Below are 17101 nucleotides of genomic sequence, written 5' to 3'. Positions count from 1 at the left end.
ATATTATTCCCTTTTTTACTCCTTCAGTAAGAATATAGCTCACAATATACCGTCAAAAACATTCTTGTACACTTTTCCAAGGATTTCTTTCCAAATTCAATGGTCAATTAAAACATGTCATTGAGTCATGACTTGACTTCTATCAGATTTTGATATTCTTGAACATACTGTACATAGTACAATTTATTCATTTGATTTCTAGAATAAACCACGATCATTATTTTTCTCTGATCTCCCTGACCACTTAAGCTCCTCTTAGGAGATTCTTTTTCTTTGCAGATCTCTTAGTGTTGGTGTAACCCAGAGATTAAACCTTGACTCTCTTTTGGTTTGTGCTCTCTCACTAGTTGATAACATCTGGTCCTGGGCTACAAATACCATTTGTAATGTACAGATAACATCCAAATTCATATCTCAGTTCTCATCTTGCCCTCATCCCAAACTTAATATATTGAATCACTTTACTTGAATTCTTCATCTAGAGAATACCTCAAAATATCTTAATTCCTTCTCCCACCCTAAATCTGGTCTTCTCTCAGTCCTGTCCACTTATGTCTCATTTGCACATATTTGGTAAAGACACAGTCCTAGAATCACTCAATTTTCTTCTTTTCCTCTTATCCACAACATGTAATTCCACAAGTTCCTTTTCCATCTACCTTGAAAATATGTTTCTAAACCACATATTTATTTACTTCTCAACACCTCCTCTCTTACCTTTTAGTTCTAAGATTTTCACATTACTACCTAGAGAAATGTAAGGCCTTCACTAATTGTCTCTATTTCCACTCTTATCCTTCTACAATTTGTTCTTAACTGAGTAATTGAAGATAGAGAAAAAAACATTTCTTCAGCTTTTCTTGATCTACTACCATATGTTCTTGGTTACTGAGTAAGAACCCATTCTGTGCTCCAGTTTTCAGATATCTGCAGTACATAGATTGGCCAGGAATTGAATTCTGGTTATATTTACCTCTTTTGAAATAGTAATTTTAAAAGCCCAAATTTATCTTGTTTTATAAAAAAGATCTTTCTGATTTACTTATACCATCTAATTTCCATACTCTTAAACATTTCTTCAAAGATATTCCTTATCAATCTTACATTTGTTTTACTGGTACTTTACTTTCACCTCTACATTATAACAAATTAAAAAAAAAGTAAGAAATAACTAATCTTACAGATATTAATCTTCACATATAATTTATAATATAGAACCATATGACTGCAGTTTTTAAGCTATTTTTAAAAAGATTTTGCACAGGATATTAGAGTGATTTAAACTGATCTGCTTTGTAATCATACTCACTACTTGCAATTAATTGTTTGAAGAAACTAATAGGGCAAATAAACAATCCATAGATGTCAAGACTTATGGAGATGGGAGACACAGGATAGAATCACTACACACAATTAAAACTTTCTTAAAAAGCACAAATAAGGTCAAATAACTTGTTCTACGTCACGTATTCGGTGGTAGATAGATATTTATTTTCTTGACTCTACCAATTGTATTCTGAGATTGAAACATTAATTCAATAGCTATGTTGGTTTACTGTCATATATCCACTTTTATAGACAAGTAAATTGAGGCTCACAGAGGTCAGCATTCCAGGATCACAAGAAAAAACGTAGCAGGGTGAAAAATAATCATTTTAGAGGTCTGTAAATATTAACACAGTGTCTTTTATATGATACAGAGTTCAACAAAACAAATGTGGTCTTCTTGTTCCTTTTAAAGATTAGTTTAGTAAAAATTAATATTATATTTAATTATATTATTTCGGTGAAACTCAATCTCATAAATTATTTTAAGTGGATTAAAGGAGATGAATAAATGCAGGAAATAATTCTCCTTAATCAAGTGTTTTCACTGCCTTTCATTTTTACAGATGGCTCTCTAAGGTGGTTGTTAGGATTGAATTACTGTCATACAGTACAGGCTGAAATATGAATGACAAACTTAATCAGGGAAGGACTGCTTTGATTAGTGATTTTTTCATATTTATCAAATGCTGAAACAGTCTTGGGTGTGTTCTTGGGGACAGACTTAATATCTTAGTATCTAAGAATGTCAGAGTTGAAAGTCAATTGCATAATTCACGACTCTTTCACTTGTAAGTGATAGAAACCCAAGTCAACATGACCTAAGAAAGAATGACTAAAAAAAAAACCACACAAATTATTTGAGGAGAATGGGGGTAACTCTGAGAATTCAGAGTGGCACTTCAGGAAATGACCCAGCTCTAGGCCTCTCAGGGACTGGACACTCAGGATACTCTCTGTATCTCTTCTCCATTTTCATTCTTGATGTCGCAGTGTTTTTTTGTTTGTTTTTTCTCATGTTTTATCTTGTGTGCTTCGGCATGGTTTCAGGTAGTTCTTGAGTTATTATCTTAAAAGTCTTATACCAAAGAGGAAGAAGAATACACTTCCCAGGAGCTCAAGAAGGATAATTCCAAAGATGAATTCCAGTTACTAAGGCTGAAGGCACAAGCCGAGGAATTCAAGACTGCAGTGAGCTATGATTACACAACTGTACTCCAGGCTGGATGAGAGAGTGTGGTTCTGTCTCAAAAAAAAAAAAAAAAAAGAGACTCAAGGCACAAGTGCTTCTCTGACCATGGTCTCCCAGCATCAGCCACATAATCAACCCTCGATGGTCAGGAAAGTAAGGTCTATTAATAGAAACTGAAGGGTAGAGATGCTGGCAGAAAAGGTCAATAGTCACAAGTTACTTCTTGGTTGCCCAACATACATGATTACACACATAAACATACATATTTCCTTTAATTTTCAGAACGCCCCCAACTTTAATGAAACTATCCACATACAATCATAAATAATTCCAAAAAAGACTGTCCATAATAGTATTTAAAACTGTATTGAGCGTCATATCAATATCTCATCAATGTGAGTTCCTTTTATTAATTGTAGAAGTGGCCTCTCTTCATTCTGCAATTTATTGCAAAAATATACATATACATGTAAACCCCAGAAACTGTAAGGACAGATAAAAGATGAACGAATTTTATTTTACAGTCTATAGGTCAAAGCAAATGCCATAGCTTTCTAAACAAGATTTTTATAGGTTTCTTCTGTTTGCTTAATGAGTGAGTCCCTTAATGTTTCCTTTGTATACTCAGTGGACATATCAGCATGGGGTACTGGAGAGCATTCCCCAAATGGGTATTACATGACTTTAGTGGGCCAAATTACTTTGGTCATGTTTATGATAACCTGAAATCTGCTCTAGTAAAGAACAATCACAAAACTCCCTTTTATTGTTTCACAGTTTCAGGGGCAACGCAGCACCATGAAAACAGTTGTTTATTGATTTATTTGTATCTTAGCCCTGCCTTGGGGATTTCTATTTTAGAAGGCAGTTGAGGTGTCTACAACCTCAGTTACAGGGTATTGCATGGACTTTGCCATGATGTTTAATTTAAAAAGCTCCTTGCTATTCTCCAGGATACATTTTCATAAATAATGCTTTTCAGGAAAGACTATTAACAATGTTGTTTTGGGACAATGAGGGAGACATGATTGTCTAGAATATTAATTTGAAGGGCCAGGAAAATTCACGCTTGCCCCATTTCTCCATCTCCTCCTGAGTGCTCATCTTATCTCCTACTGAGTTTTCCACATTCCTGTCATTTTTCATACAACTTCAGTATGAGGAGCATGATTTAGCTTTATGATCTTAAAGATGCACAATTCCCTCAACCCTGCATTCATAAATAACTGGTTACAGTAGAAAGGGCATTTTTAACAAAACCAATTACATGGATGGTTCTCTTTGCTATTTCTTTCTGTTTCCAGAAAGGCCAGCTTGGAAAGCAGCTCTTTTGTTGAAACATCTTACCACAGGTTGCAAGAAGCAGCCATGTATCCAGTATTCTGAGCTTTTATATCAGGTCCGTCACAACAAAGCTCTCCATCAGGGACATGTGTGTGGCGTATTTATTCCCTCAATCCTGAGTTGACATGGCAGAAACAAAGATTATGGGAACCTCTAGGCAAGCCTCTGGACTTCTTTAGGATGAAATGTTTATTTAGTGAGATAAGAAAACATAATTGTCTACATGTGTGATTTTTTTTTTTTCAAAAGTAAGTACTGCCCTAAAGCTTAAAATTCCCTGTAGTAATCATTTAACTAGTTTCATTGCCATTACATCACAAGAATGGTTGTTCTCACTGCCCAGAGTGAAGAAATCCTCATTATCTACCTTTCTCTCGCAGTTCGGTCAGTTTCAAATTTAAAGGTCACTTATGACATCATTCATATTTAAACATCAGTTTTTATATTAACTCAAGTTGCAAGTGACACTGACTTTAGATAACAGGAATGGGATTATTACAAATATGTGGGATAAGTCTTTTATTGCAAGGAAGAGCTGCAGAAATTAGAGACATTTGAGTACAAAGTCTGAATTATAAGACCTGGTACTAGGTCATCAGGTAATCAGCAGTCTGGCTCATTTGAAGAATACAAATGACATAATATTAAAAAGGTGAATTAGTAAAAAATAAAGTTAAAAGGTAGCTGAAGGTCAGATTATAGTATAACCCTTTGAGGGTTATAATGAGTAAAATATAAAGATGCTTATGTAAGAGAGCCGTTGTTTCACCAAACTTACAGTTCCAACAAACTTACAGTCAGTTGTTTATGATCTGTCTCTAGGAGTGTGTCACACATTGTATGGCATCTTGTTAGGGATGACAGGAACAGTGACAACAACAAAAGGGCTTTTCATTTCAGCACTGCGACGCAATTGAAAAGAAAGCTGTTGTGATAAAGTTATAACCAGGTAGTGGCAAGGGAGAATAATAAATGCTGAGCTGTAGCCAGACGCAGTAGTTCACTCTGTTAATCTTAGTGCTTTGGGAGGCTAAGGCTGCATGATTTCTTGAAGACAGGAGTTCAAGACCAACCTGGGCAATACAACAAGACCCCATCTTTGTAATTTTTTTTTAATTAGCCAGGAGCTATGATCATACGACTGCATAGAGTGAAACTCTCTCTCTAAAAAACAAAAATATAAATAAATGCCAATTTTTTTGCTGTTTCATTAACATTTTATTAATAAATTATTTAACTGTAATTTGAAAAGTAAACGTAAAATTTAAAATTATGATGAGTTATTACCTTTAACATGTTTTTCTATTTAACTTCTTATTTTATGACTAAAATTTGTATTTATTATCCCCAAACAACTTTGTGGAACTGACCAGTGCCTCAGGCAGCACACATGGCTGTAGACTAATATAGAGGCCCAGATAATGCCTTTGATTCCTATGGTGTACATACCTACATAATAGAATTTCCCAACGATTATATGTATATGACCTATGAAGGTTTTTCTGTTTAAACTCCGCACATACCAAACAGTCAGATAGTTTTGTCTTCATAGCTACATACAAGCTAGAAGTTTCTTATATGTGTTGTATTAAAGCCACAGGTAATTCAAGCACTGGGACAAGTAACTCTGGAATAAATGCTTTGTTGCCCTTGTAAGTGACAAAGAGTACAAAGGCTTCTGAACAGACAGAAAAATGTTTGGGACACAGAGAAATAATAAATGCTTAGGGCGGTGGATACCCCATTTACCCCAAGGTGATTAGTACACATTGTATGCCTGTATCAAAATATCTCATACACCCAATAATCATATGTACCCACTATGTACTCATAAAAAATAAAGTATAAAAGAAGTATTCTCTTCTGAATAAGTAGTATTGCCCACACATTTAAACAAACACTTATCAGGGAAACCAGCTGAAGTAGCTGCAATAAGCTTATCTTAATGTGACAAGAGTGTTGATAAACACTTCAAATTCCGATATAAATCAATCAATCCTTGCTTGACCAACCTATGTCTTTTTAATAGGAAAGTAAATACAACTCCCTCCAATAACCATCACTTCCCAAAAATATGAGAGTGCAAGTCCTTTAATTTTAGAAATAGAAAAATTGACCTTTTTAAAGTGTTTGCATTGTTTTGGAAATGAGATCAATAGCTGTAATACAAATGGATAAAAACTGAACATTTAAGATTTATGAAAATTAAGAATGCATATTTAATGCATTTTTAAAATTGGGGTAATAAATTAATGCAAAGAGGCTTTCAAAATTGGTGGGAAAAACCATTAAGACTTAGTTTACAAGATCTAGGTTGGGAAGTTTTACATGTCCCATTTATATTATAGAAACCTGCTGGGATATTGAAGATATGGATACAACAAAGTAAGACAGTTCCATATTTGATTTACAGAATGAGTACTAGTTTGTGGACAGCACTAATCATATGTATGCATTCTTTCCTAAAGCATTTGAAAGCATTATTTACTTTTTACCTAATTTCTAAAACTCCAGTGGCATAACTCAGAATAATAAAATGAAAGTTAAAATGCATAACAAATTAAATTTGGGGCGAATGTACATTTTTGGCAAGATTGCTTTCAATTATTATTTAGTACTGTTTAGACTTGTCAGTCTGGCTGAATCAGCTGAGCAGTCACATGAGCTCTTAGCAATCATTTGTTTTTTATTTCTCTTTTATTTTCCATGTGACTTTTAAATATGAAAGTACAACATTTGGTTAATGGGTGTCTCTTATATAAAGTTACCGAATTGCCCATAATTGTCAACTGCTTAATGGTTTTCTTTTCTTTTATGATTTTTTTTTTTTTTTAGGAAACATTAACTTTCCTCAATTGGCGAGAGAGCAGTATCTACCTATGAACATGAATGTCATAATGACCCAAATCTTTAGCATAGCAAAGATATATTTAATATGCAGCAATGAACAAGATGCCTCTGTACTACAAGTTGATGACAGGCAAGAACAATAGAGATGGACATAGTACAGGGGACTTTGCAGAAGCCTTTAGTTTCCTCATATGCCTGATTTTTTTTAAAGCCTTATTGACTTGCCAGATTACAAAAAGCCCTAGTTACTTCTCATAGATCAATCCATTTTTTTAAAAAAAATTTTAGATAACCTTGCAGAATAACCACCCTGGCCCCAAACTAGTGAGACCATACATTGTGGTTTGCCCAAGACAGTTTGAATCACTTGCAACACTATATAATTATTAAGAGGATATCTTCAGTCCATAAGTGCTCTGGTTTAAACAATCATATATACAGTCTTCCTACCCACCATTGTGTTTAATCTTTTCAAAATATATCCCTGTAATGATTAGGGTTATTAGTTTGACATTAGAGTTCACCTCATATGAAATACATTCCTTAGACCATTAGACCAGCCCTATGTAATCTCTGGAAATTGTACTTAGCCATAAATTGAACATAACATGTGATAGTATAATTGTTCAGTTTGACTTATTGTGATAGATCTTGCATCTGTAAGAAATGTTTTCAGCTATATGTAACAAAACGACAGTCGCAGGCTGGGTGCAGTGGCTCATGCCTTTTATCCCAGCACTTTGGGAGGCCGAGTCAGGCTGATTGCTTGAGCTCAGGAGTTCGAGACCAGCCTGGGCAATACAGTGAAATTATAATCCTACAAAAATAGAAAAAATTAGTCGGGGATGGTGTCATGTGCCTGTCGTACCAGGTACTCGGGAGGCTGAGGTGGGAAGATTCCTTGAACCCGGGAGGCAGAGGTTGCAGTGAGCCAAAATAGCCCCACTGCACTCCAGCCTAGGAGACAGAGCAAAGCATGTCTCAAAATAAATAAATAAATAAATAAATAAATAAATAAAATAACAGTAGTATCAATAAACTACATATTTAATTAATCCTTGCAGGTTGTATGAGGTGGATAATTTCTGATTTGGTAGTAGTTTTATGATATCATCAATAATCCAGATTCTGTCTCTTATTCTATGCCTCTATACATTTCTTTTTCTTTTCCTCGTTTCACACTTGTAACCTCATGTTTGAAAGTTGGGTATCATAGTTCTTGGTTTCATTTCCATTTTCAAGGGAGTAAAAAGGGCAAAAAATTGTACCAGCAAATCCTTTCTTCTTTTCTTATGTCAATGAAAGAAACTTGTTCACAAGATTATAGGTTGTCTTCCCCATTTTACCACACTGAATTTGAAATAGGACCACCTATAGCTATACGGGTGACGGTAAATTCAAATTTCTGTCATTTATGTTATCTATTAGAAGGTAGTAAAGCTAAATTGGGGTAGAGATGTCTGTTGACATACAGTGTCTGCAATAGTACTTTACGTATTGCATTGCTTCTGTAAAGAGTTTAGTAGTGTTTCTAGGTTGTAAAAGTATTTGTCGTATAAGTCATCCTGAACCATTCAATCAATCAACTACTGTTGGACATTTATGCTGTTAGAAATTTTACTACAAAACTTCTGACTATCCTTTCTTATTTCTTAGCATAAATTTTGATTAGATTTTTAGGGACAAAGGGTATGACTAAATGTATTAAAAAATACTTGTTGAAAATTTATTCCCTAGAAACAGTCCATTATCAACCATACCCTCATGATCAGTAAAAATAATATTACTAATACAAATAGAAAAATTATGATAGTTACTATGTCATATTGTATTTAAATATTGTCTATATGATAATTTATTTAAGCCTCAAAAAGCTCTGTTTTCTCAAATAATATATTGAAAAATGTATAACTTCATGTTACTGTACGTAATATGCTAAATAGCTATTTATATTTAGATTTATTCTAAGCTTTCTATAGCACTTTATTAATGTATCTCTTTATTCTACAAACATTACTATCCTGTTCTAACACAGTAGTTTTATCTGTTAGTATGTGGAAGTGGAATTCACTTTTCCATATTCTTTCTGTTTACAATTCTGAAGGTAACGTGGTTTTGATTGCTTAATTTTTTAGATATTATATATTTTCAATTTCAGAATTTGCATTTATAATTTTATTTGTTGAGATTTTCTTTTCCTTGATTGTAAGCCTACTTTTGCATCATTAAATACAACTATAATTATTGCTTTAACATTCTTGTCTACTAATTCCAACATCTGGTCATCTTTATCTTTAGTATTTTTTAATCTGAACATATGTCACTTTTCATCTATAATTACTGGATAATTTTGGGTTTTATGTCAGTCAGTGCAATGTCATATTGTGGAAAGGCTGGATTTCCTAATACTTTGTCAAGGAATATTGACCTGTTTTAACAGTTGGATTCAAACACAATGTTTCTCTTAGGTGGCAGTTAAAAGTCTCATTTCATTTCTTTTGTTCTTATCTGATTACTTTGAGACTTTTGCACATGTATATGGTTCAAAATAAGCTAGTGATCTGGAGAAAGTTTATCCACACAATGTTGTGTTTCCCTTCTCTGCCTTTCGTCTTTTAAGGATTCTACCCTCATTTTCTCAGCATATATGTCTGCCTTGAAATTTGGCTCAGATCTCTTGTCCTTAAAGACTTATATGTGAATGAGTCATCTAATTAAATTGCAGTTGTTTTGGTGGGAGATTACTTCCTCTGCCCTCTATCTTACTAAGTTAGATGGGATGCTCCCAAGGAGTATCTTTTTTCTTTAAAATTAGAAATGGCTACTGGATATGCATCTACATTTTATTTCCCATTTGGATTCTAATTAGGTAATAGGCTTGCTTCCCTGTGTTTATCTGAGCCTGGAAAAACATTTGAAAAAGATATTAGGAGGGGAAAAAGCACAACAGTGTAACTGTTTATATTTTGATTTGTCAGAGATAAGTTAGTAATCCATGGATAAAGCAGACACAAAGAGAAAGTGAGCATAAACTGTTTTACCACTCTGCATTTTATCATGAGGGATAGAAGGTGAGAAATTGGACAATGTCAAACCACAGTTAAAATATAATTTTAGAGATACCATAGAATCTACAAAGAATTAACAAGTGAGCCCCAAAAGGAACCAACATTTAAATTTCTACCAGATACAAAATATTGACAGCCAATCAGAAACAGCCAGAAAAACAGGAATGGATTCTTCACATGATTTTTTAATGGCCAGCATAAAAAGATTTAATAGAGCATGGAAAACCCATTTACTGAAGAAAACTTACAGTTTCAGTTTTAACTGGATACATATGAAATTTGATCTAAACCTATGTTTCTCGAACTTTAATGTGGATATAAACTCACTTGAGCATCTTGCTGAGAATGTAGATTCTGATGTATTAGTTTGGGGGGTGGGTCCTAAAATTCTGCATTTCTAGATATTAAATTATATCTAATTAGAAACCCAAGAGCATGTCTTGCCACTATACTCAATCCAAATGCACTAACCAAACCATTTCTAAAATAAGACAAGACCACAGCATTTTATCGACTTATTGCATGTATTCCACAAAATTTTAGAAATGTTTTAGAGATAGAATTCAACTGATTGTGTTTGGCATAATGACTATTTTCTAAATTTATGCGGAAAAGATAAAATATGGCCATATTTTAAGAAAATTGTCCTGGATTCACCTCCAAGGAGTTTTGTCACATATCTGTAATGACTGCAGAGATAATAGAGTGACTAGTATCTGAAAAGAGTGTTAAAATAATGCAAGCAAGTACATTATATGGAAAATCAAGGAAGTCATTTGTAGCCTGACTTATAAGCATAGAGTTTCTGAGTGTCTTACTCTGTATTGAAGGGTTAGTTTTGTGGAAATATGTAGGCAGACCCCCTGAAACTATTGCTATGGAATAAAAGATGAAATGCTCCTGATTATTGTGAATACAAAATTGCATGCAGGATTGTGTAAAGACAATGCCAGGTTGGACTGCCAGAATGAGCCAACAGCGCATGATGTGCTTCCCCTTGCAGAGAGCCTATGAATGGACGTGCAATCAGGGAGGTTTCACATCACCAAGATTCCTATCCCAGAAAAGCAGATGTTCATAGCTCTGGGAATGGAATGCCACCCTTGTGGAGAGCCTATAAACGGATGCATGGAGGGTGCCTGCCTGTCCATATGGATAAGATAGGGCTATAAATGACCTCATCTTGCCATGGCTCTTCTAGGCCTCTTTAGGGTTAAGGCATACTCCCTTCTGAGAATTTCTGGTCTAACCAGTTGTCTAGCTTCACGTCCTGTTTCCATGGCTTATTTGTAACCAGCTTTTGTTGCAATTGTTACTGCTGATTAATATCTTGCTAATCATAGGTTATGGAAAGACTGTGTTTCTGTTCTAAGGCTCTGTTAGAAATTACTGACATACACACTATATTGTAAATTCTTATCTCTGTATACTGTACTACATACAAATGTACTGTACTTCTACATACAAATGTTATGTTAAAGAATTACTTCATCCCCATGTGACCATCTCACCTCATAATCAAATGACCCTAAATCCCTCACTAACCTACCCCCACCCTCACTAAACTTAATAACAAATGCTGGTATATCCAGTGCATTGTTGGCACCGTGGGACCAGAAGGTGTTGACCGCCCTGGACCCAGCTTTCCCTATCTTGTGTGTGTCTATTATTTCTCAACCTGCTGATCCACCTGGGAACAAAGAGAGAGCCCCGTTGCATTGCGGGCTGAGGGCCAGATCCCGCAATAGAGATATGGTAACATTTTATATTCTTGTTAAAAATATGACACTGCAAATCCAGTTAACTAAGAAACTCCACATAGGACCAGGCACGGTGGCACACGCCTGTAATACCAGCACTTTGGGGAGCCGCAGTGGGTGGATCACTTGAGGTCAGGAGTTCCAGACCAGTCTGGCCAATATGGTGAAACCTCATCTCTACACACATACACACACAAAATAAAATTACCCAGGTGTGGTGGCACATGCCTGAAATCCCAGCTACTCAGGAGGGTGAGACAGAATAACAGCTCCACCACAATCCAGCCTGGGCAACAGAGTGAGACTCAGTCTAAACAGCAGCAACAACCAAAAAAAAACAACAAAAAATAAACAAACAAAAACTCCATATGGTTATGGCAAACGTTTATCACTTTTATCTTTGTATTCTTTATAATGCCCATTATGTAACTCACTTAGGACATGAATTAATTCAGTCAGTTTCTTATCACCGAGACCTAGTGAACATTTTTTAAATTAATTTTCAAGTTTTTTCATCAAGATAATCTTATGAATAAAATTTTACATTGTTGATTTAAATGCAGTGAAAACATATCTTTAAACAGCAATTAGTATACTGTAAATATAAAAACATTTATATAGACTTACACAACCTAAAACCAGTCATACTTTTGAAAAGCTGATATAAGGCAGATGATTTAAAATAATAAATTCACATGTTGAGTGTATATATATATATATATATATATATATGTATTTAATAAGATCTAAAGGAGTTTATATTGAAATTTGGCAAATATTTTATTTTTTTATTTATAAAAATTATTCTTTCCATATAATAAATTAATACATGCATAAATCACAGTATAGTGTAAGTACAGCAGGTACAGAATTAAAAATATTGTTGGATAGATAATGCACAACATTCCATTACTAACGTATTCATTAATTGTTTAAAAAAGTCACATTTATATGCACACTTTCATTTTGCATATTTGACAGCCTTATGATGCAGTCATTAATATAACCATTTTCCAGTGAGAAAGATAGGAGTTACGCAGTTTTCTCAAGTTGAAATTAAATTTAAATTTAATTCCTTAGATTTCTTTTCTCCTTCTTTTTAAAATAACAAGTCTCAGGAGTAAAAAAGGATTGTGGAAATTTTGAAGTGAGTGCTCACTTGTGCCCCAGGGAAATTAAGAGAGGCTTCAGAGAGGGTGAAATGGAAATGAACATTGAGTGAAATACAGGAATTTTAGCTAAGAGAAGACATTGTGAGAAGTAAATTTTATTAGAATCTATGTGCAAAGGAGAATGAGTTGGAAATTTACCTGGACAAAGAAACAATAAATCAGGGTAGAAGGGTATTATGATGAAAGAAAGAAATAATATAACACAGTGGAAGAAGGCTCTGGGTGCTAACTAGAAAAATTATCTTGTGATACTTCCTGTTTTTTTTTGTGACTTTGAAATATTTAATTTTACAACAACAAGATGACTTTATTGTTATAAAGCAGAAAATTTTTGCTACCAATTCAAACATGAAAGAAAATGACATTTATACATGCCACGTGTAAAAGCTCAACTCTTTTACACGTGGCATGTATAAATGTATAAGCTCAACTCTTTCTGCAGACACTGTGACAGAACTATTATGAAAGTGTCCAAAAGGCTGAGTGACCTCCTGAAGGAAAAAATAAATTTTATTGCAACAGAAAAAGAATATGTATTAATATTTCAAATAATTTTGAGAAAATATTATATAGAGTAGATTAAAATAATAAAAAGTTGGCATAATTGATGGACTGTATAGAAATGGTACATTACTTTTCTAATGTAAAAATGGCATGGTTTGAGGTTTGTCACAGGATGACAAAAATGAGTCTTTTAATACAGTAAATCTAGGCTTTTTAAAAGTCTTGCTGTAAATGTATAACTTGCTAATTCCTTAGGTTCATCATGATTTATATAAAAGTCCTTGTATGTGGTTTATCCATTATCCATTACATTCTTAGAAAAAGATCAGGAAGTCATGTCAGCAGATATGGTTGAGTAAAAATCTCCTAAAATCCTCTCCTCCATTAAATCATAAGAATACTACTAAACATTGTCAAAGTCAACTTTTAAAACTCTGAAATTTGCTAAGATCTTGTAGCAATCTAAGAAACATTTAGTCAAAAAAAGTAACTGAATCTCAGTAAAATATAGTGAGTATTTTTACATTTTAACTTGCTGTATTTCCATTCCAAACAGTTCTGCTCCATTGTAGTCTTAAAGCCCAACAATCTACTGGGTACTGTGGATCATGCCTGTAATCCAAACACCTTGGAAGGTGGAGTCAGGTGGATCACCTGAGCCAGGAGTTCAAGACTAGCCTGGGCAACTTAGGAAGACCCTGTCTCTACAAAAAATAAATAAAAATAACAGTAACTAGCCAGGCATGGTGGCACTAGTCTCAGCTACTCAGGAGGCTGATATGGGAGGATCGCTTGAGCCCAGAAGGTAAAGGCTGCAGTGAGCCATGAATGTACCCCTGCCCTCCAGACTGGGTAAGAGAGTAAGATTCAATCTCAAAAACAAACAAAACAAAACAACCCCTTTCCAAAACCAACAATCTAACAGCCATGGTAGTCATGTAAATCAGTAGCCTATCAGCTCATAGCAGGAGTAGAATAGATTTAGATTTGTCCAAAAGCCCCATTCCCAGAAAATTATTGTTATGACCTCTACAGTAGTTCCCTGGAAACCCCCACTGTTTTTATGTGACCTAATGCAGAGCTTGCTAACTGCAAATAATTTTGTCCAAGGGTATATTTTAGAAAGGATTAGTGGTAATTGCTAAATTTGCAGCTACCTGAGGCAGTGATACCAGGTAGGAAAAACATGAAGGTGACTAAAAAACTTAAAACCTGAGGATTCATGTGTCCATAGGAAGCTTTAAATAGCATCATTATATTTCTGGCAATCTAGAAAGACACAAACATGTACAGGGCTGTGGGCATACCCAGGAAATACATGAGAAGTCCCTAATTTCTTGCATCTGGCTAACCTGGAGACACTTCACAAGCAGGAATTAAAGTCGTAATTGTAAACTGCCTATTGGAGCATTTGAAGACATGACTCAACATGCAAAGGAAGCCCATTGGCAAAGTCTGGGCAGCTCAATAGTTTAAGATATTTATGGAAATTTCTAATCATCAGTGACAACTACACTAATAAGCAGAGAGTTTGGCAGTTATTGTATCATAGTACAGACCTTACAGAATTCGTTCAGGAAAATCACTATACAAATAACAAACAACAACAACAACAACAAAGCAATGGCAACGAACATCAGCAATAACACAAAACACTGAAATGTGGCTTCTAGAGTTGCCATCTATGCTATGTGTCCCTAAATCAGCAAAGAAAGTTATGAGAATGGTGTTTCACCAAATAAAGAATATCAATACAAAGATAGAAATTGTAAAAAAAAAAAAAAAAAGAAAGAAACAAATATAAATTCTGGAATTGCAAAGTACAGTAACTGAAATGAAAATTTATGGAGAGGCTCAACATCAAACTTAACCTGGAAGAAGAATTGGTGAATAAAACATAAGGATTAATTAACATTATCCAATCTGAGAAACAGAAAGAGAAAAAACAAAGTAAATTAAGAGCATCAGGACATGTGGGACCAACAAGTGGCTCAATATTTACACAATGAGATTTCAAGGAGAGAAGATAGAGAAAGAAATTTTAAAAAATGAAAAAATAATTACAAAAATTTTCTCAAATTTGATGAAAGCTATTAATTTACACATCTGAGAAACTCAACAAACTTTAAATGGTATAAACTCAATGAGATCCACTCATAGGCACATCATTATCAAACTGTCAAAAGCTAAATGGAAAGAAAGGATCTTTAATATTCTGAGAGAAGCACCTCATAACACAGTATTATACTACACAATACTATAAGACAATTAGACCTAACAGGCTTCTATTTAACACGCCTTTTCTACAGCAGCAAAATGCATATTCTTCATAAATGCACATGGAACATTTTATGGGGCTGATCATATTTGAGGCCATTAAACAAATCTCAATAATTTTGAAAGAATTAAATCATGTAATACAATTACAAACCTAATAAAATTACAAATTAACTACAGTAGGAAAATTTGGAAAATCACATTAACAGGAGAATTTAAAAACACATTTCTAAGTAATTAACTGGTTGAAGAATAAATCACAAGAAAAATTAGAAAATATTTTGAGGTGAGTTAAATTGAAAGTATAATATTCTCAAACTTGTGGGATGTAACTTAGGTAACACTTAGGAGGGTATCTATAGCTGTGAAGTCCTATATTGAAAAAGAAGAAATATTTCTAATAACTGAAATTTCCAACTTAAGAAACTAGCAAAAAAATAACAAACTAAACTCAAAGCAAGGAAAAAGAAATAATGAAATTATAAGTAAAATGAAATAGAAAACAGAAAAACGAGAGAGAATCAACAAAACCAAAAATTTGTTATTTGAAATAATCAGCAAAAATTGATAATGGTTTAGGTAGACTGACAAAGCAAAAAGAAAAAAAAATCGGATTAATAAAACCAGAAATGAAAGAGGGCATATAACTAACAAATTTACAGAAATAAAAAAAATTATGAGAGAATATTAGGAACAATTGCACGCCAACAAATCAGATAACATGAACAAAATGAACCTATTTCTAAAAAGAGAATAACTGTGGAAACTGACTCAAGATCAAATAAAAAATATGAATAGATGTATAAGAAGCAGAAAAATTAAATTAGAAATTTAAAAACTTCCTTCATCCTCACACACACACACCCCGAAAGCCCAGACCCAGATAGCTAAACTGGTGTACCTAACAAACTAAAATTCATAAAAAGCATTATTGTCAGTCTTTCACAGACTTTTTCAAACATTAGGAGAAGACAATACTTGCCAATCCATCCTTTGATGCAGTAAAATCCTAAGAACCAAAAACAAAGACCTTCATAGGAATAGAACACTATGGGCCAAGGTACCTTATAGATATAGACACAAAAACTTGCAACAAAATGTTAGCAAATTAAATCTAGCAACATATGAAACAAATTATATACTATGACTTAGTGGATTTTTTCCACTATTACAAAATTAGTATAGTAGTTTTCTACTGCTGCTGTAGAAAATTACCAGAAACTTAGTGGTCTAAAACACAAGTTTTTATCTTAGATTTGTATAGGTTAGAACTCCCAGATAGGTCCCACTGGGTTAAAATAAAGGTCTTGGCAAATCTACATTCCCTTCTGGGGTCTGTAAGGGAGAATCCATTTCACTATTTCTGCTCAGGGGGGTTCATTCATTCATTCATTGATTCTAATAATATTCGTTTAGTTAGTATACATGCCATGTACTATTCTGGGGTCTTGGGTACTAGAGGCAACAAAGGAAACAAATAATTTCTCTTATCAATACTAGTTGAAGGATTTAGACAATAAAAAGGAAACTTAAAAATAAGTTGCTAATTTTTTGTTGTTGTTGAGATCTAGACACTTCAATGACAAATAATGCAGAGCAGGATAAATG

General features: G+C 33.8%; 1 long non-coding RNA gene across 3 annotated transcripts in view; it reads right to left on the bottom strand.

Moving 5' to 3' along the window:
• The window catches only part of LOC134761273 (uncharacterized), a 195445-nt gene that overhangs the window by 74480 nt on the left and 103864 nt on the right, over positions 1–17101 (bottom strand). The window lies entirely within an intron of this gene.

The sequence above is a fragment of the Pongo abelii genome, chromosome 3 (assembly GCF_028885655.2).
Source record: "Pongo abelii isolate AG06213 chromosome 3, NHGRI_mPonAbe1-v2.0_pri, whole genome shotgun sequence".
Lineage (NCBI taxonomy): Eukaryota > Metazoa > Chordata > Mammalia > Primates > Hominidae > Pongo > Pongo abelii.
Note: the sequence above shows the minus strand (reverse complement) of the source record. Positions and strands in the feature narration are given on the sequence as shown.